A 21,080-nucleotide genomic window follows, 5' to 3' on the forward strand; every position below is an offset into this window, starting at 1 on the left:
TAGAATGGGTATTGTTCAAAATTCACGTATAACTTTGATGAAAGGTTTTGATCCACTTCAAATGTTGACTATTATGTAACATGTAACAAGGACACTGTAAAATAAGGTGTTACCATGCACACCTAGTAATTGTTAAAGTAAGTACATAGTAAATGTGTGTGTGTGTGTGTGTGTGTGTGTGTGTGTGTGTGTGTGTGTGTGTGTGTGTGTGTGTGTGTGTGTGTGTGTGTGTGTGTGTGTGTGTGTGTGTGTGTGTGTGTGTGTGTGTGTGTGTGTGTGTGTGTGTGTGTGTGTGTGTGTGTGTGTGTGTGTGTGTGTGTGTGTGTGTGTGTGTGTGTATGTGTGGCCTGGTAAACCCTACATTATGGGGACAAAATGTCCCCATAAGGATGGCAATATCTGAAATCCTTGTTCGTGTGGGGACATTTTTTGGTCCCCATGAGGAAAACAGCTTATAAATCATACTAAGTGATGTTTTTTGAAAATGTAAAAATGCAGAAAGTTTTCTGTGATGGGTAGGTTTAGGGGTAGGGTTAGTGAAGGGAATAGAATATACAGTTTGTACAGTATAAAAATCATTATGTCTATGGAAAGTCCCCATAAAATATGGAAACACTACATGTGTGTGTGTGTGTGTGTGTGTGTGTGTGTGTGTGTGTGTGTGTGTGTGTGTGTGTGTGTGTGTGTGTGTGTGTGTGTGTGTGTGTGTGTGTGTGTGTGTGTGTGTGTGTGTGTGTGTGTGTAATTTTATTTTATTTTATTTTTTGTATTGTATTAATGTAATGAATTAGTATCACAAATCTCAGATAAAAACTTTCTGGTGTAGTTCGGGTTCAGTTACATCAGATATGTGAGGTTAATGGACATATACAGTAATGTCTTCATAGGATTGTAAATCTCAGCATTTTGTCTATCCACACAATAATCATGACTGGAGGGTTAGGTGTCTCTGCCCTACAAACAAGCCATCATCCATCACTACTAGTAAATAATGCATGATGGTGCCGCCCTAGTAACTGCACAAACAAAAAGTGCATGTGCACTTTTGTTTGTTCACATTTAAGCCTATTTATTTTGTAAGCATTCAGCCAAGAATAATGATAAAATAAAATAAACATTTGAAAAATGTCACAAATATGTGTTATTGTTTTTGTTAAAATCTAAGAGGGACCTATTCAGTAGCAGGACATCATTGAATCTTTTTTGGTTCTTAAAACAAAACTTGATCTTTTATCAGTGGCTGGTTTCATGGATAATTAATAGTATATGGATCTCTGTCTGTCACTTTCTAATGTGGTTTCCCACATCAGGAGCATTGGCCCTTCAAGTTCCCATGGATAATGTAAAGGGCAGGTGCTTTGCAATACATCTGCTAAAACAAAGTGACAGCACCAACCAGACAGTCAAAGTCCCCAGAGATGGTCGCGACAGAGAGGAGACACACACACACCCCACCCCACCCCACCCTGTCCCTCTAGAACCTTCTGCGTCTCCTCCCCACCCCCAGATCTTCTCCATTAACAGCTGTGATAGTGGGCACCAGCTGGGCACGAAACCCCTAATTACTGCTCTGTCAACCACCACAGCATTAGTCAAATATCTCAAAACTGATAGGCCATAGGATACCTCCTACTGAATGAATGATGTCATGTCAGACATGCTCACACCAATATGGTCAAGAGATTTTGGGGATCGTTAGTGCAGCCAAAAATTGTCAACACACTGGCTGTGTTTCAAACACAACCCATTACACCCATAATTCATTACAGGGATAGGGTCTTTAGTCATAGCATTATATATACACATAGTAATGAAGATAACACTTTTGAAATAACTATCATAAATAACATGAAAATACAGAAAGTAGTAAGAAAATAAAATTGTAACGAATATTACACACAACAAAAGCATTGATGGCATTACAATGTACAATGTCCCTGTGTTTAGTATCTTTAGTAATATCGTATGTCAAAGATTGGACCTATTTGCATTGCAAATTGTGCAATGTGCCAACGCTATCTCACGACCAATTCGTACGAATTTGTACGAGTGATTAAAAAGTGTGTAATTCGTATGAATTTGTATGACCTCACTCGTACTGATTTGTACGATTTGTCTAAACCCACGTGATGGGTAGGTTTAGGGGCGGGGTCAGGGGTAGGTCATTCGTACAAATTCATACGAATTGGGCAACTCGTAAAATATGTACGATTTAGCAAAAATCTTACCAATTCGTACGAGTGAGGTCGTATGAATTCGTACGAATTAGCCACCTCGTAAAATCCGTACGAATTGCCGTGAGATTGGGCTGAATGTGCATCATAACTGTTCATTTGAAAAATAACAATTATAATGTGGACGTATATTTATAAATAATAAGCATTTATTATAAGCATTATTTTCTTTTAAAGTCCATCTGCAGTCAATAGTTTTATCTCTTAAAACTCATCTTTGATCACCAAAATGATATAAGTGTTTTTTCCTTGAAAAAAATTATTCTTCATGCCTTAAAATAGCTTGAATGTAACTCTAAACCCTTGCTTCATTTAGTATACACAGTTCTATGAATATGCAAATTATCCCCGCCTCCACTCACTCACACCAGCTCAGAGATCCACTAGTTGACATCACTCATTGACGTGATTGGTTACAAAGTAGTTTGTGACGTCAGAAACACCAGGGATTTCAAACCGCGTTTTGAGACTGTTCATTGCCGTTTTAAAGAGAAAATACTCAGCAATGGTGTTGACTTATGACCCCCCTTACATAGGGGCCTGTAAATCTGAGACATAATGCATTTTGACTGTTGTCAGCTCAGTTGTTGTTAAATAGCCTAATATCTTTTCCTAGGGTTCTAGACTCGAGGACTTCATTGCTCAGAGGTAAGATAGAATAAGTCATAGTTGTAAGACAATAACAATAACTCGCTTGCTTTAGTCCTCAGTTGTAAGTCGCTTTGGATAAAAGAGTCTGCTAAATGACTAAATGTAAATGTAAATGTAACAAAATATAAAGTTTAACAGTTGGGCATCATACAAAATTAAAATCTAAAATAAAATAAATATTAAATATATAAATGTTTTTTAATTTAAATATATTTTATTTATCAAATAACTGTATTATAAATGTTATCACATCATATATTGTTAATGATGAATTATATGAATATAAAATTGTGTTTTTTTGGGAAATGTTGTTCAAAAGTGCATACCACACACACACACACACACACACACACACACACACACACACACACACACACACACACACACACACACACACACACACACACACACACACACACACACACAAAAGGCTGATGTGATGAAAACATCCACAGTAAATGTTCTCTTACTCTGGGTGTTTTTGAGTTTCACTGTTTCTTCCTGGGAGGATGTTTTTTTCTTTCTGTTTGCATGTTGTTAATCCAGAGCTCAAGCCAGTGACCACCTGTTCCTCAATTTCCCCATCAGACTCTCTGCTTCCATCTGCTGACATTATGTAAAACTACATGGGAGCTAATAATTTAATGTCATTTTTTGAATCTCTATTTCACAAGATGAAGCAAATAAAATATCTTTATCCTGCATGATAAAAAGATGTGTTCTTTAGAAAATGTAGAGAAAAATGAATAAAGAAATGTGCTTGATATTTATCAAGGAAAACCATTTTCTCGTTGCTATGTATTAAAACTATTTTCACCCTATATTTGCAATATTTCCAGTTTTTCAAAGACGGCAATTCTGCATATATTATACACTGTCAATATAAAATGACCATAAAACAAAAAGACTGGCATTGACCCAAACATTCATACACCGCATAGCTTCCTAATGACCTGCATGTACACATTCACATCCAAAATAAAGCTTAGTGTGTACTTGATACACTGATTAATCATATCACTAATACTCTGAAGAAAATATGTATACAGTAAGATCATTGCAAAGGTAGTTGAAAGTTGACATGATGAATCTCTTGTATGTAATTACTTTGGCTGCATGTTTATCCATGAAACACATACATAGATGACTCAACCATAAAACCCTCAGTCCTGCTGTGAGCTGTCACAATAAAGTCAGGCAAAACATAAATTCAAAAAAGGAATGTAATTTAATCTTTAATGCCTTATTTTAATTAAAAATAATAAGAATTAATTTAATAAGAATTTCTGAAAGTACAAACCCTTCTTAAGCAGTGTCTCTTTTTATCTATCAGTTGTTCCCGGTTACCATCATCTGTCAGTGTCTGAAGAGTGTAAAAAGCTTTTATAGTGATGTGATAACCTTTTCAGCCTGAGGTTTTGTGTTTCAGGCCTCATCTGCCAGCACAGATAAGACTGATCTAAATCTCAGTACAGTGTCATCTGTCTGTCTCAGACAAAATATTAATATTGGTACTTTCTGAATCCTTGTTTCAAAAGCAATGTCTTTACTTTGTGAGCAAATGTGGAGTTTATTGAGGGAACCATGATGTGACCTGAAACAATGAATAACAAGTCTTTGTTCTGCTGAGCTTTGCAAATCTCAAAATAAATAAAGGCAGTAATATGACAAACTCACCACAAATCACACCGAGTCATTTCCAGCAAAATCATCAGCCAATGAAGGATAATCCAATCCAGGATGCGAAAGATAAAAAAGAGAGGCAGAGAAAAAGTATTAGCAATACATATACAGCCAGATATAAAAGTGTATTTAGTAAAACTTTGTTTAACTTTTGTATAAGTACAATCAAATGTATATGTCACTTAGTGAAAGTTGATATTCCTTCATTAAAAAAAAAACGAAAGAACCATGAACAAAATTACTGAATGTAAAAGAAAACATGACACCAACTTAATGGTTCGCTTGCATAGTATAAAGATTTTTGTGCGCTGAATTACTGGCTGCAGATGGCATGTAACGATTGAAACCAATTGAGACCAATCTTGGGCCTATTCAAGGTAATATATTAATATTAATTTTGATTTCAAAATTTGATTTTGTACGAAGAATCATTGACGTCAAGGCCGCACATTGTCCACAATGACATTCAAAGGCCACATGACTTACGAAATTTACTGGGTAAGGAATTTAAAAAAAAAACATTTTACAAACAATTTCTACACCAAAACATAGTTTAGGACTTGTCATAAATTGGAAAATTTATGTTTATTATAAAATTTCCCAAATTTCCAACAATGACCATTCTCTCCACCTCAGAAGACTGAAAAAATGGAAGACAGAGAGTGAAAATATGAGCTAGCTCTCTATTAATACTTTTTCTTGCTCGTATCACTCAAAGTGTTCAATATTTAATGTTGCCAAGAATGAAACCAAACTCCCATTAAGCTCATGTTTCATTATTATAGCTGCTCATCTCTACGGCCTATCTTGTTCCCCTAAATTCTATTTCCAGAAGATAATGAAGACCATGATTTGATCCAAAAGAGCATATGAATGACATACCAAGAGGTAGATTTATAGAGAAAAAGAACTTAAACTCTGTTCCAAAGGCTACTTTTCATCAGAATAAAAAAAGGTACAGTAATCCTTACTGTGAAAAACAAAATGTGTTGACAGAACACTTAAACAATGGAAGTCTATGGGGCATTGTGTTTTGATTGTGTATTTTTTTTTATGTGGTAATTTATACAGAATGTAGACAGGGGAGAGTTAATATACTTACTTTCTGGTACAGGTGACAAAGTGCCATAGTTTGCAATATAACTTTATTATACAGCTCTAATAAACATTCTGAAAAATAAGTGTACTTAATTGTATTGAAGGTGCACTTGTAGTGTAATTCAAATCTTAAAACTGTACTTGCAAATTATATAATATTAATGAAATAAAAGGCACTTAAGTGAACTTAAAGATTGTCCACTTTAGACTTTTAAACCATTATGTTTTAATAATATTTCGTCATGATTTAAAGTACACATTTTTGATGTGCTGACTAGCATTCTAAACCACATATGAAGTACTTGATTATAATTTTAGCTGTAGTGTGTTATTTGAGATTACATTAAGTTAATATATTTTAAATGTACTAAATTGCAAATTCATCATCACTAATGTGATTACAAATAATATTATTTAAAGACCCGTTTCGTACAAGTTTCAATAAAAATTGAAGTATATTTTAGTTCACCATAAATGCTAGTCAATAATTTCAATAGTATACTTTAACCATATTTTAAAGACAATAGAAGTAAATATGAAATTATATATAAATAAGTACTTAGATCCTACTTAAAATGGGTCAAATCACTCTTACGTTCAACAGATTGTATTTAATATAATTAGTAGGCCTATATTATTTCTGTAATGAGTAGTACTCTTTTTAAATATATGTTAAGTGTACTTCTTTTTGACAAGAGAACAAAAAGCATCTTAGGGTTACCCATGTTTCCCAGTTCTCTGTGAAGGGAACGAGACGCTGTGTCAGATGTTGAAGCTATGGAGATGCTAATACACACTACACCCTCATGACCAATGCCTGCCCCAAAGCTGTGACGTTATCAAGCACAATCTTGTCAGGCAAACACTGAAGATCTCGATGGGCCTTGACCCAGAGTTAGACAAAAGCATCAACAACTTTCATAGCCCTGCATTATTCCCCAATGAAATGAATTGTTGAGGGCGACAAATGAGGGAGTGGGCTGCTTTCAGTGACTTAGTCCATCTCAACTCTCAACTTCCAAGCTTTGAAAAGAGAGTATACTAGAACCAACCCATTCAGAGCGGAGCACTACTTGCGACTTAGTCCACTTAAGTTCTCAGCTGCCAAGCTGTACACCCATGGATTGGTTCTTTTAGAGCAAGGAATTATGCTTAAGTCGCACGTCAACGAGCAGCTTAAAAGCTGAAGGGGTTGCAAATAACAAAATCCAAATAAATCCATCTCTTGTTACAATAACCCTCAAATATGTTAGGGAGCGTCCTAACGTAGGCCAGACTATGCTTGCACCGCACTTTCCCTAAAATCACCCAACCTCACAGGCAGGGTGGCCATAAATCCAGATTTTGGCCGGACAGTCCGGATTTTAAGCCCCTTGTCCGGCGTCCGACGCAGCCTCAAGCCGGACACTCCCTTGTCCTCCTTTTTAGAGTTGGGCTGAATTGATTAAAAAAAATTAACCTATCAAAATCCTGCATATTGATAGCGGCTCCCTGGTGCCCGTAAATTAGATAAAATCTCCTGCAATCTAAAGCCACGTATGCGAGACAGAACATAGCCTACTGTATTTGCTCCAAAGTGTGTACCGCGCGCACGGCAGAGAGGGAGAGAGCGAGAAACCTTGCGTGCCCTCAGCACAGGATGGGACTATTTTTTCCGCTTCCCGTCATGCATAACAACCCCCTTCAGCCGTGACTTATTCACGATACAGCACAACCTCTCGTACCTTATTGCTTACATACTTTATTTTCATAATTTTATTTTGTAAAATAAATGCCTCTAGGTCCAATGCAATCCATATGTGTTTATGCATGGCTTAATTGTCCAAAAACGTGTTAGAACCAAAGAACCAGAAAACTGTCATAAAATTATAATATATATATAACAAGTTCAAGATAAACAGCATTATATGCTAAACAGTGGCGGCTGGTCAATAGGGGGTGCTAGCACGAGAAGAAGGCTACTTCAAAATGTTAAAAATAAGTTATATATATATATATATATATATATATATATATATATATATAGCAAAATAATTACGAAAAAGCATTATTTAGCCATAGGCTACTATTCGACTGGTAGTCATGTTAGCACCTATTAAAAATCATCGACTTTTCAAATCACCGTTTTATGTGTGCACGGCGCCAGACAAATGGGTGTCTATGTGATAGATCTATGTAGGTCAGTAAACTTTTGAAACTTGTGACTTTTGCACTCTAATTGGATTGTTTCAGATTGTCCCGCCCTCCTTTGATTTTAGCGAATCAATATAGTTGATTCATGTAATTGGACCATTATCGACTTTCAAGGCGCTATATCTCTTGATGAAAATAAATGAAAGTAAATTCGGTTTTATTTGTACAAAAAATCATTTTACAAGGCATTCAAATGAATAAAATATATAAGGATCATGGAGCTTTGATGGACTTGGCTAGCTGCATGTGAGTCATGCCTTTTATTGGTTTCCCTATTTGCAATTTCAAAGTCCTTTTTTTACTTGTCAATTTATTGAGCAATTTTCACAGCCTTTGAACTGAGATCTTAAAAATGATTTGTTATCCTGTGGCTCCCTCTTGGGGACAACATTAGTATTATGGCTTTCATCTTTGAATCACATCAATATAAATGGCTGATTTAAAAAAAATAACAGATTTGTTTAATGATTAATCTATTACTGAAAATATACCCACATTAAACTCAAATTCACTGATTCATGGTACCTTATTTAATGCTTTAACAGTTGAATTTTCAACTTCCACTTTTTAGCTAAGGAATAGTGATACATTGTTATATCGTCATGTTAAATGGTTATTTAACAATTACATTCAGTCCGACTCCCACCTCCCCCCAAAAAAACTTTTTTTAGGCCACTGCTAAAAATGAAAGACTGGGTATAATATCAGACATGAAAGTACAGAAAAATAACAGACAATGTCAAACCATGAAAAATAGTGAATATGACAATCAGCATTCAGCCTTAAGAACTTAACATTCATCTCAGTTGCTTTTTTCCCTAGACAAACCACTTCACATCCCATTTCATGTCAATAACATCTTCAGATATGCAGACTACATAGCTATTAAAGGACTGAATCAATCTCAAATCTGTTGTAGCACCAAAATCACATTAAAAGATCACCCATACTTACCACCACCTCCAGGTCTCCAATTTATGAAACAATGCCCACCTGAGCATCTCTTTTAATAACAGTTTTACCCCACTACAATTTCTACTTTAAAAAAAAAATAATAAACCTGGTTATTGTATGCCCAGACCCCAAATCACCTGCCCTTTAATACATTACATAACATGTTCATATAACCTGCTCTCTCAGATAAAAATGGCCAAACATTCTACCTTTAGCGGTATAACAGCTTGTCACTGGGGCATGTACCCTTAAAGGGGCATCTACCTGTATGTGCCTTGCCCATAAAAGTTCATAGTATTAATTTAAGGGTGTGAGGTACAATGTTGTTCCTTAGGCTAAAGGGTACTACCCCAGTGATAAGCTATTGTAGCCCTAAAGGTAATTGTTGCACATTTTGATTAAACATTTTGAACATCATGAACAAGCATTTTGTACATTTGTTATGTGCAGTGTTGGGGAAAGTTACTTTTAAAAGTAATGCATTACAATATTGCGTTACTCCCCAAAAAAGTAACTAGGTACGTTACTTAGTTACTTTTTATGGAACGTAATGCGTTACATTACTTTTGCGTAACTTTTTCTCATCTGCATGGGCTTGTTTGTTTGTTTTTTAATAACAGCTAAAACAATCTATTTTTGCCAATTGTTAAGGCCCTTTCACATCAAAAGTTAAATGAATAAGCCTAAGGCTGAAGGAAATGCATATTTACTAATGTACAGTAGAGGGCGCAGCTGAAACAAACCTTTCAGCTGCTGCTGTTCTTGATTAAATAACAATAGGATACAGGAGAAGGAAGTTCAACACTCTTATTTCTAAACCTAATCTAAAGTCATTTTTGCTTAGTATGGTTGAATTAGATCATTGTAGGTCAGCAGCAAAGACATTGGTTAATAAAGTGAGATTAAATAAATAAAGTATATTTGTGTAATTTAACATAGTTAATTATAAAACTTTTGCACAAAATTCTGAGATTGCATTTTACTGTTTTTATTCATTTTGAGGAATACTGAATGTTTTTGTGCAAGTGAGATGAGTAAATGCATGTTCAATGCAAATGCACACAACACCTCTCTTTATTTCTCTCAACATGGGGACAGGAGAGCTGTCAGTCAATAAATGTGAAAAAGTAACTCAGATATTTTGTTGTAAATTGAAAAAGTAATGCGTTACTTTACTAGTTACTTGAAAAAGTAATCTGATTATGTAACTCAAGTTACTTGTAATAAGTTACCCCCAACACTGGTTATGTGTTTCTCTGTGAATGTATCTTTTTGATTACAAAAAGCAAAACTCTCTGGTCATTAATGATATATTTTGTCCAACCCTCTCCATTTCTCCTTATTTTCCCAATATTTTGTGATGTAACATTAGGCTATGTTTCAATAGGATTATGGGCATTTAAAAAGTTGTGGTATGGATAGGCCTACATCAATCCATGTGTGTTCTATAAAAGCTTGTATTGGGATTTTGAATTTAACCCAATTTTCACGGCTTGATGAGCCAGTTAGTGCCAATGCAATTTGGGGTTTCGTTTCAAATACCTTTTGCCAGCTACATCTTATGATAGCATAGCATCATAATTCACACCATTATGGAAACAAAATCAGGAAGTCCTGTGACCTTTTAATGTCATGTAATAAAAAAAAACTCTTGGTTGCCTCAACCAATGATTTTCGTCATAACATCCATGTACAAATGCCCAAAGCAGCTGTAAAACAAAATCAATCTAATGAACAATAACTTTTTTTTCCTTCTTCATCTTCTCCATTGAGCACGTTTAAATCCACACGACATTTTGGGGGAGAGGGCCGAGATATTGCTCATTTCTCTGCAGTACGATAAATAACACCATAATAATGCATATTACATAATTTACAAATACTGACACGGATAGAAATGAAGCCACATGCCTCAGATGTGTTTTTTCTTCTTTTCTTTTTTTACACGACTACAACTAACATTAACCGAAAGTGCATGGTTGGATATATTATGAAATATAACTAAATGACAACAGCAATTTAGCACGACTTCGAAATGACAGATCTAACGGCAGCTTAATGCAGTGTTAGTAAGCGTGCTAACAAGGAGCAGAATGATAATCTCTGTTTACGTAAAAATCCAGCTGAAAGTGTTTTATTTAGATCCGTTCAATGCACGCGCTGATCCAGCTGACAGCGCGAACCGCTCTAACGATCACCGGCCGCTGTAACTATAGCAACATTATCTGTCAATCAGCCTCATACACCGACTTTACACCTCAGAAATAGACAGTCGCACATGCTGTCCTCGAAATAGCGATACTGGTCGGTGATATTTATCTTCATTATTCTGACCAGCCGGATTAAACGGCTAACCCAGAAGTGTTTACCTGCGGCAAAGGAAAGGCGCTGTCCTTTCTCCCTGTGAGCTGGTTTTCCAGTAGCCTATAATATTTTTGTCGACGCTGTGCTCTTTCGTAGGCCAGCGTCACAGCTCTTCTCTGGTGATGCCCCCTTAATGTTCAAATCACGATTCCTTTTCTGCGGTGTGGGTTATGTAGTGGTTAAACATCTGACTGAAAAAATGGTTGTAGATTGAAATCCCAGCAGGGTTTATCTATGAACTACCCACTACTGAGCCCTTGATCAAGACATTTAACGTTTGGATACTCTAGGAGGGATATGCCTATGTGCAATTTCCAACAATACTGTAAAGAATGAAAGTATAATGAGAGTGCATTAATTCAGGATTCATGAATTTTTGCATTGTGACATTTATCATACCGGTTAAAGGGATGTTAAAGTTAACAATTCTGTCCAAATTTATTCACTCTCATGTTGTTCCAAAGACTTGTGAAGATACTGTGACAAATGAAGATATGCTATATATAGCTTAGGCTATTTTTTAAATTCTTGTCATTTTGTCCATCCACTGAAAATCTGCAAATCCAAAATTGTCAAGCTTCAAAAGTTCAAAACAACATTGTAAAAGTAGCCTAATCATGAGGCAGTTTAATAAGTCTATGTATAGGCTACTTTTGAAACAGTAGATGTGTCATTGATGCACTTTAGATGCCATTTTGTAATGTAAATAGATGTCACACTGAAAATTCCAAAAAAAAGAACTCAAAAACGTCTCGGTTACATATGGTAACCCTCGTTCCCTGAGGGAGGGAACGGAGACGTAGGTCATGACTGACCAATAGGAATCTCGCTAGAGAGGCCAATCTACTTCGAGTGAAACTAAAACAAGCCAATACACATTGGCGTGCAATCATATGTATCAGCTGCGCGCCCTCGTTAGCGCGGGTATAAACGAGCAGCTGGTGCGATTGCACACTAGTTTTTTGCTGAGGAGCCAAGCCTGAGAAAGCTGGCCGCCCCGGCGGGCGGCAGCGGATGTGGCGACGGGACCTACGTCTCCGTTCCCTCCCTCAGGGAACGAGGGTTACCATATGTAACCGAGACGTTCCCTATCGGTCAGTCACTACAACGTAGGTCATGACTGACCAATAGGAATCCCTACCAAAGCCCCACAGCCGCTGCACCCCATCCAGCGCCCCCGTGCAAGCCTCTACACCTTCTTGCCTGGAAGGACGATAGGCGGAGGCTTACACAGAGTGAGTCTGACACTGTTGTTCCGTAATAACCCATACAGTGAGATATTGGATAACACTGGGAAAGCGTGCCCTTTCTGTTTAGGAAGGAACGCTGCGGAAGCCACTTCTTCAAAGAGTTATGTGGAAATGCATATGGACTAGCCAAAGGCTGTACTGCATATGAAATAAAGGGTGACTTAGCCCAAGGGAAAGACACGGGCTTCCGATAGGAGCAGCCGTGGAATATACACATATGGGATCCCCGTAGGGTCACACAAATGGAACCCAGCCCAGATCCGGTTCTCAAGGATTCAGCGGATAAGGGCCTGGCGCCGGACGCTCCGCCAAGTCCGGGCCGAGGGGTTTTGGAGGACTCAACAGGTTTTACTCTGGAGCAATAAGGGTGCACAGTAGGGTGCAGCAAGCCGACAGAGCCAGACCTCTCAGTGCTTCTACCCGTCTAGGGTGAGAACACGGGAGGACACCGGCTCTACACGTAGGCTATAGTATCTAGCGAACGTGTTAGGTGTCGCCCAGCCCGCAGCTCTACAGATATCTGTTAGCGAGGAGCCACGTGCCAGCGCCCAGGAGGATGCAACGCCTCTCGTGGAGTGTGCATGCAACCTGAGCGGGCAGGGCACGCCTTGTGCTTGGTAAGCCAAGGCGATGGCATCCACTATCCAGTGGGCCATCCTCTGCTTGGAGACAGCCTTTCCCTTCTGCTGGCCTCCGTAACAGACAAAGAGCTGGTCTGAGGTCCTGGCGCTTTGAGTTCTGTCCACGTACATACGCAGAGCGCGAACGGGACAGAGCAAAGCCAGGGCTGGGTCTGCCTCCTCCAAAGGCAGCGCTTGCAGGTTCACTACCTGGTCTTTGAAGGGAGTGGTAGGAACCTTGGGCACATAGCCAGGCCGGGGTCTTAGTACCACGTGGCTGTCACCCGGCCCGAACTCTAGGCACGATTCGTCGACCGAAAAAGCGTGCAGGTCTCCTACCCTCTTGACAGAGGCCAGTGCAACCAGCAGCAAAGTCTTCATGGAAAGAAGCTTTAAGTCTACTGACTGCAGAGGCTCAAAGGGAACATCCTGAAGTGCTCGAAGCACCAGGGAAAGATCCCAAGAGGGTATGGAGGGGGGTCGAGGAGGATTTAATCGTCTCGCCCCCCTAAGAAACCTGACGACCAGGTCGTGCTTTCCCACTGCTTTGCCATCTATGTGGTCGTGATAAGCTGAAATAGCGGCAGCATGTACTTTGAGGGTGGAGGGAGACAGTCTACGCTCCAACCCCTGCTGCAAGAAGGAAAGCACAGACCCTATCGGACATCTTCGGGGGTCTTCTCGGCGAGAAGAACACCACTCGACGAACAGGTTCCACTTCAGGGCGTAAACACGTCTCGTGGACGGCGCCCGTGCTGAAGTGATGGTGTTAAGTACCTCAGGGGGTAAGTCACCTAAACCCTCGCGTCCCGTCCAGGGACCAGACATGGAGTTTCCAGAGGTCTGGACGCGGGTGCCATAGGGTGCCCCGTCTCTGAGTCAGAAGGTCCTTCCTCAGAGGAATGGGCCAGGGAGGGACTGTCACAAGGAGCATGAGTTCTGGGAACCAAGTCCGGGTGGGCCAATAGGGAGCCACCAGAAGGACCTGCTCCTCGTCCTCCCTGACTTTGCACAGTGTCTGCGCAAGTAGGCTCACTGGGGGAAACGCATATTTGCGAAGGCCCCGGGGCCAGCTGTGTGCCAGTGCGTCCGTGCCGAGTGTTCCCTTGGTCAGGGAGTAAAACAGCTGGCAGTGGGAGGTCTCTGAGGAGGCAAACAGGTCTACCTGAGCCTCCCCGAACTCTCTCCAGATCAGCTGAACCGCCTGGGGGTGGAGTCGCCATTCTCCCGGGAGCACAGCTTGTGATAGCTCGTCGGCCACACGGTTGAGCAAGCCGGGGACATACATGGCTCGAAGCGACCTCAGATGCTTCTGACTCCAGAGGAGGAGATGGCGGGCGAGTTGCGACATGCGACGGGAGCGTAGACCACCTTGTCGGTTGATGTACGCAACGGTCGCAGTGTTGTCCGTACGGACCAGCACGTCCCTGCCCTGTAGCCGTCTTTTCAAGCGGGTCAGGGCGAGATGTACTGCTAGCAACTCGAGGCAGTTGATGTGCCAATGCAGTTGAGGGTCCGTCCACACCCCTGACACTGCATGCCCGTTGTACGTGGCACCCCAGCCGGTGGCAGAGGCATCTGTGAATACCACAGCATGCCTGGACACCTGTTCCAAGGGGACTCCTGCCCGCAGGAACGAGGGGTCTGACCACGGGCTGAAGGTCTGGCGGCACGCCGGTGTGATTGCCACCCAGTGAGTGCCATGATGCCACGCCCATCTCGGGACTCGGCCGTGAAGCCAGTGCTGAAGCGGTCTCATATGTAGCAGGCCGAGCGGGGTTACCGCTGATGCTGCTGCCATATGCCCCAGGAGCCTCTGAAAGAGTTTCAGTGGGACCGCTGTCCTGCCCTTGAAAGTGTTCAAGCAGTTCAGCACCGACTGAGCACGCTGCTCTGTGAGGCGCGCTGTCTGGGCGACCGAATCCAACTCCATACCGAGAAAAGAGATCCTCTGCACAGGGGAGAGTTTGCTCTTTTCCCAGTTGACCTGAAGACCCAACTGGCTGAGGTGCCTGAGCACTAGGTCCCTGTGTTCGCATAGCTGATCTCGAGAGTGTGCTAGTATGAGCCAGTCGTCGAGATAGTTGAGGATGCGAACGCCCTGTTCTCTCATGGGAACAAGGGCCCCCTCCGTGACTTTCGTGAAGACACGGGGGGACAGGGACAGCCCGAAGGGTAGGACTTTGTACTGATATGCTCGACCCTCGAACGCAAAGCGCAGAAATGGCCTGTGTCGAGGAAGAATCGAGACATGAAAGTACGCGTCCTTCAGGTCGATCGCTGCAAACCAATCTTGGGGACGGATGCATTCGAAAATGCGTCTCTGCGTGAGCATTTTGAACGGTAGCTTGTGGAGGCTCCGATTCAAAACTCGCAGATCCAAGATCGGTCGTAACCCACCCCCTTTCTTGGGTACAATGAAGTAGGGACTGTAGTGCCCTGACCTCATATCGGCTGGAGGGACCGGCTCTATCGCATCCTTCGCCAGTAGGACTGCGATCTCCGCACGCAAGACATGGGCATCGGCTGCTCTCACTGTAGTGGAGTGGATGGCCCGAAACTTGGGGGGACGCCGGGCGAACTGAATCGCATAGCCGAGCCTGATGGTTCGAATGAGCCAGCGAGACGGCCTGGGGAGCGCTAACCAGGCTCGCAGAGACCGTACAAGCGGGACCAAAGGGACCGAAGGCGTACCCGGAGTGGGGCAGCGAGGTGGAACACAGGGACGCAGCTCGGGAGGCTCTCTCTGGGAGGCGGCCCGTAGCGGGGTCTGAGTGTGCTGTGCAGCACTTACCTGGTTCCACGGGGCAGGAGGTGCGGGAGGCGGCTCGATGGCGTTCTCGGACCGTACGCAGCTGCCGGCTGGCGATAGAAGAGGCGGATGAGAGTGGTGAGGATTCTGACCCCCCACTACTCTCCGGGCCCTCTTCGGACCCAGAGATGATAGAAACTGCTCTTTTATTGAAAATTTGGGTACCGCTGGTTTTAAGGCCAGCGGCGGAACACAAACAAAACGGAACAAAGGATTTTCCACCCGGCCCTCTTCCGGGGGAGGGAGCGATGCAGTCATCGTCTCCTGGAGAGCAGTCCCTTCCACCTCTGGGTCGCCCGTCCTAGGGCCGCTTACCTTTGGCTTTGCCACCCCTCTTGGCGGGGGCCTGGACGGGCGGGGCGCCCTGCCTGCGACTGGCTCCACGGTGCCGCTTGGATGGAGGCTGCTGCTGCGGCGCGGGAGCAGGGGCAGACGCAGGCGGACGCCCACGGCGACGAGCAGACCGAGGAGCCGCGGGCGGTGGGCTGGAGGCAGCAGCTGACCGCCGCGGCAGGATATGTTTAATGGCCTCAGTCTGCTTCTGTACAGCCGAGAACTGCTGGGCGAAGTTCTCGACCGCGTCGCCGAAGAGGCCGGTCTGGGACACGGGGGAGTTAAGGAACCTGATCTTGTCGGTCTCCCGCATGTCAGCCAGACACAGCCAGAGGTGGCGTTCCTGGACCACTAGTGTGGACATCGCACGACCCACTGACCGCGCAGTGACCTTCGTCGCACGAAGCGCGAGGTCAGTTGCGGCACGAAGTTCTTGGAGAACTTGTGGATCATGACCACCCTCGTGCAGGTCCTTCAGTGCCTTGGCCTGATGAACCTGCAACAACGCCATAGCGTGCATGGCAGAGGCAGCTTCCCCACAGGCCTTGTAAGCCTTGCCGGTCAGGTCCGACGAGTACTTACAGGCCCGGGAAGGAAGACACGGTTCTCCACGCCAAGTGGAGTTAGGGCACAGTTGCATAGCAACGGCCCGTTCCACTGGCGGGATACGCGCGTATCCCTTAGCTGCCCCGCCATCAAGGGTGGTGAGGGAGGAGGAGCCACCGAGACGGTTTCGGGCAGTAAAAGGTGCCATCCACGTCCCTGTGAGCTCCTCATGCACTTCCGGGAAGAAAGGCACTGGGGTGGGTTGCTGAGAACCAGCGCGCGCCACCCCGAGATACCAATCGTCCAACCTCGAGGGCTCGGGACACGGTGGAGGGTTCCACACGAGCCCGATCCTGTTGGCGGCCCGGGAAAGCATGGCCATCATCTCCGGGTCCGACTCGGGCACCGCTGACACACCTGAAGGAGGCAGCGGCTCCGAGCCGTCGTCCGCAGAGAGGTCTGACCCACCCTCCGATGCAGCGATCGACATCTGGTCGTCGCAGGGAGCGCCGAACGAAACGACCGGTACACATCTCGAGGACGGTCCAGAACGTTCCGTTGGCAGCTCAACTGGTTGCGGAGCATGAGAGGAGTGAGGGTTCCTAGGGGGTTGGTTCCCCGAAGGAAGCGCGCTCACTGTAATCCTCAGGTCACCCGTGTCACTGCCCGAAGCAACCCGCGAAGGGGGGTTGGAACGAGGTGCAGGCACGGGGACTCCGCCCCTTTGCAGGAACGTGAGTCTCGACCTCAGCTCCGAGATGGTCATCTTCCCACAATGGGTACATGACTCATCCACGAACGCTGCCTGTGCGTGTTCGAGGCCCAGACACACGAGGCAGCGATCGTGACCATCCCGCGACCCCAGGTAACGACCGCATCCAGAAACACACAGATAGAACGTCATCTTGAAAAAGACGCGAACTATCTGTGTGAGCTCTTTTAGGGACTACTCTCACTGGTGCTGAAGCACGCAGGGGAACAGCCACAGCGATCACAGACGGGAATGTGCACCCGTCTGTGCGCTGGATCTCTCTCGCTGGAGGTCTTACCAGCTGTTACAACAGCTTTTGAGCGCTTGCCAGGCGCACCTTACCAGCTGTTATAACAGCTTTTAAGCGCTCTGAAGCGCACCTCACCAGCTGTTAAAACAGCTCTTTTTCTTTGCTCAGTTTTTAAAATAAAAAAAAAAGAAAGAGAGAGAAAGAGAAACTGCTCGCGCTGCCGTGCTGTCACGCCCGCACCGGGAAGGAGAGGTCCAGAAAGGCTCGTAGTAGTTGGTTTCAACTGAAAGCAGAGACATCGAAGTGTTTGGCTCCGAAGCAAAAAGCTAGGGTGCAATCGCACCAGCTGCTCGTTTATACCCGCGCTAACGAGGGCGCGCAGCTGATACAAATGATTGCACGCCAATGTGTATTGGCTTGTTTTAGTTTCACTCGAAGTAGATTGGCCTCTCTAGCGAGATTCCTATTGGTCAGTCATGACCTACGTTGTAGTGACTGACCGATAGGGAACTCTAGTCAGTTAACATAGCGTGATTGCATAGAACTACTCACACAAAGGCTCACTATTGGCCGAGGCTGGTCATGTGGGTGATGCGTGTGACGTACAACAACAGAAGCTTACGTTATTACACTAGTGAAGGAAATGAATAGTTGAAATAAAGTCGTTATTTTTTTTTTTTTGCGCAAAAAAAGTATTGTTGTCGTTTGATAAACTTAGGATTGAGCCACTGTAGTCACTTGGACTATTTTAACGATGTATTTAATAACTTTTCGAGGAACAAGTGTCAATCCCTTAAGAAGCCTATGAAGGAGTGATCCAGCCTTCAGATTTAATCAAAAATATCTTAATTCGTGTTCCGAAGATGAACGAAGGTCTTACGGGGTTGGAAACAACATGAGGGTGAGTAAATACTGACAGAATTTTCATTTTTGGGTGAACTATCCCTTTAAAGGATGGACAAATAGCAACACATGGTAGCCACTGTCTCAGCAGCTGAGAGACAGTCAATCTATAGATTAGCTGAATGAACCGCCTGCCTTTGAGCCAACCTCAATAACACAACGAACTGCAGCATACTGAGCCTCTGCTAGAAATATAAATCAAGCACCATCTCTCTCTTTTCCTGCCCACACTTGCTAAAACCATTCCAAGAGTTGTCTGATTGAAATGCTTATAATTCCTTCTAATTCTTATTCATCTAATGTTAACTAGGTGATTTATTTTAGTGAACAACATCAGAAAAAAATATTAAAATCAATTGAAGGAATATTTATATTAGCCTACATATTATTTCCAACAATTCATGTAACTTTACCATCATTTTGACATTAGGTTAAGGTTAATTTATAACAACAAAGAACATGAGGAAAGAGTCAAGACTCATAGGCCACATTTACACTGCAGGTATTGATGCCCACATCTGATTTGTTCACTATAGCCAATTAGTTTTTTGATGACCAGCTTACATCTTCTATTAAAAGTGACCCATATGCAGACAGTGTTGTGCAAGTTACTTCCAAACTGTAATACATTATACATTACTTGTTACTGTAATTTAAAAGTAATTCATTACCATACAATATTACTGTCTCAGAATTGTAATGCTTTACATTACTCTTGTATTACTTTTGAGTTACTTTCACCAAAATAGCTATACAGTAGTAGAACTTAACATTCTAAGGCTGTAACGATATGCGATATGAAACCGAAATCGCGACTCTCAGATCCACGAACCTGCAGAATCGCGACACACCCCTTCCAACTCCAAGAGTTATTCATCCCGTCCAGATCCAATGCTACCACATCTTTAAATTACTATTAGTATTATTTGAATTTTGAAGTTAACATTATAAAATACGTAGACCTACACCACAAAACTAGTTGAGGATAAATTATTTAAAATTGGGGAATTCCAGCGTTTTGGACGTAACATTTGCAGTCAAAACTTGAAATATAAATTCTCAGAAAATGCATTTAATACCAATATATTGAAACGTCTGTATATCCATAGGATACCCCCTTAAAAGAGTGCAGACATTGTAAAAATATCAGTCTACACATGCGTTTTATATTTAATATTAGGGAAATACACGCATTCATGCGTGACAAATTTTTTTTTTAACTTTTAGGTGGCAAAATATTTTTTTGTAATTCTGTGAATTACACTGCGCAAATCAAAAGTAGGCTAATACTACCCACCGGATGAAGAAGGGTTGGCTCTCCACAGAACATAAAATATTCATTTTATTTTATTTTTCGTGTTCGCATTTATGAGGAAAAAACAATGTAGGCCTACGTGACAGTTCTCCGTTACGGACGCGACCGCTCTGAAGCGGCACTAAAAGACTGTTTTGAAACTTTCACAGAGACCTCAAACAGAAGACACAAATTTCTTTAAACGAAAGAAAACAGACTGCTCTCTGCTTATCTGTATGAAATGTGCATTTCTTTCTGGCGCATTCACTACTACCACGAACAGGTAACTTAGCCTACTTGCATTTTTCATTCGTTAATGTCTCGCGGTCTTGCTGTTTTTTTGTTGTTGTTTTTTACAATTAAAACTAAAAGTGTGTTGTAACGCAACCGTAACTGAACATATTATATAGTAACATATTACTGAAAATTGATTAGTAATGCCTTACACTACTGCGTTACAGCAAAAAGTAATATGTTACTGTAATGCATTACTTTTGTAACACGTTACTCTCAGCACTGCCCATATGCGATATCTGCATTGACTACTAAACACTTGATGAAACAACCCAAGACGTACTGCTTGGGCAGAAAATAATACTAGTTTTGCTTTCCGCACCATCTTTAAAGGTCAGCAAAACATTGGTCTCTTAAAGCATGCTTTTTCTCTGCAGAGAAGAAAAGAGGAGAGAGCCCTTGTTGCAGCCTGGGCATTGAAACGAGTCATGTGATCGTGGATGGTGTCATTCGCAACTGTTGCTTTTTCAATGATGTATGACTCGCATTGACAGGGTAAAATCTGATCTGACCGCTTAAATGGCAGATGCAAATGCACATGTCTGATTGAGATTTAGATTTATTTCCATGATCTGAGAATCGGAATACATGTGCTTTTTTCCTGCTTACAAATTCGTGAGTCATATGTGATCTGTGCCACATAGGAGGAAAAATTGGAATTGGGTCATTTGCAGTCATGTAAATACGGCCAAAGGGATGGTATTGTGAGCTTGGATGACAGAGCCATGCAAACCACTTTTACCTCTTTAGACCTCTATAATTGTATTAATTATACCTATGTATCACATTAAACGTGCAGTTGGCTTTTGTTGGTATATAGGATTAAGTGACTCCAATAATCCACAGAGTA

The 21,080-nt window shown here is 42.4% G+C and overlaps 1 protein-coding gene across 1 annotated transcript in view; it reads right to left on the reverse strand.

Moving 5' to 3' along the window:
* The window catches only part of epb41a (erythrocyte membrane protein band 4.1a), a 148,227-nt gene extending 136,910 nt beyond the window's left edge, over positions 1–11,317 (reverse strand). Inside the window, exon 1 of the mRNA XM_077196650.1 lies at positions 11,183–11,317. The gene's annotated coding sequence lies outside the window, so the exon portion shown is untranslated. The remainder of the gene's footprint in view (positions 1–11,182) is intronic.
* Positions 11,318–21,080: the final 9,763 nt, after the last annotated feature.

This window comes from Siphateles boraxobius, unplaced genomic scaffold (assembly GCF_051911475.1).
Source record: "Siphateles boraxobius isolate OS27281-9 unplaced genomic scaffold, OSU_SipBor_1 35, whole genome shotgun sequence".
Lineage (NCBI taxonomy): Eukaryota > Metazoa > Chordata > Actinopteri > Cypriniformes > Leuciscidae > Siphateles > Siphateles boraxobius.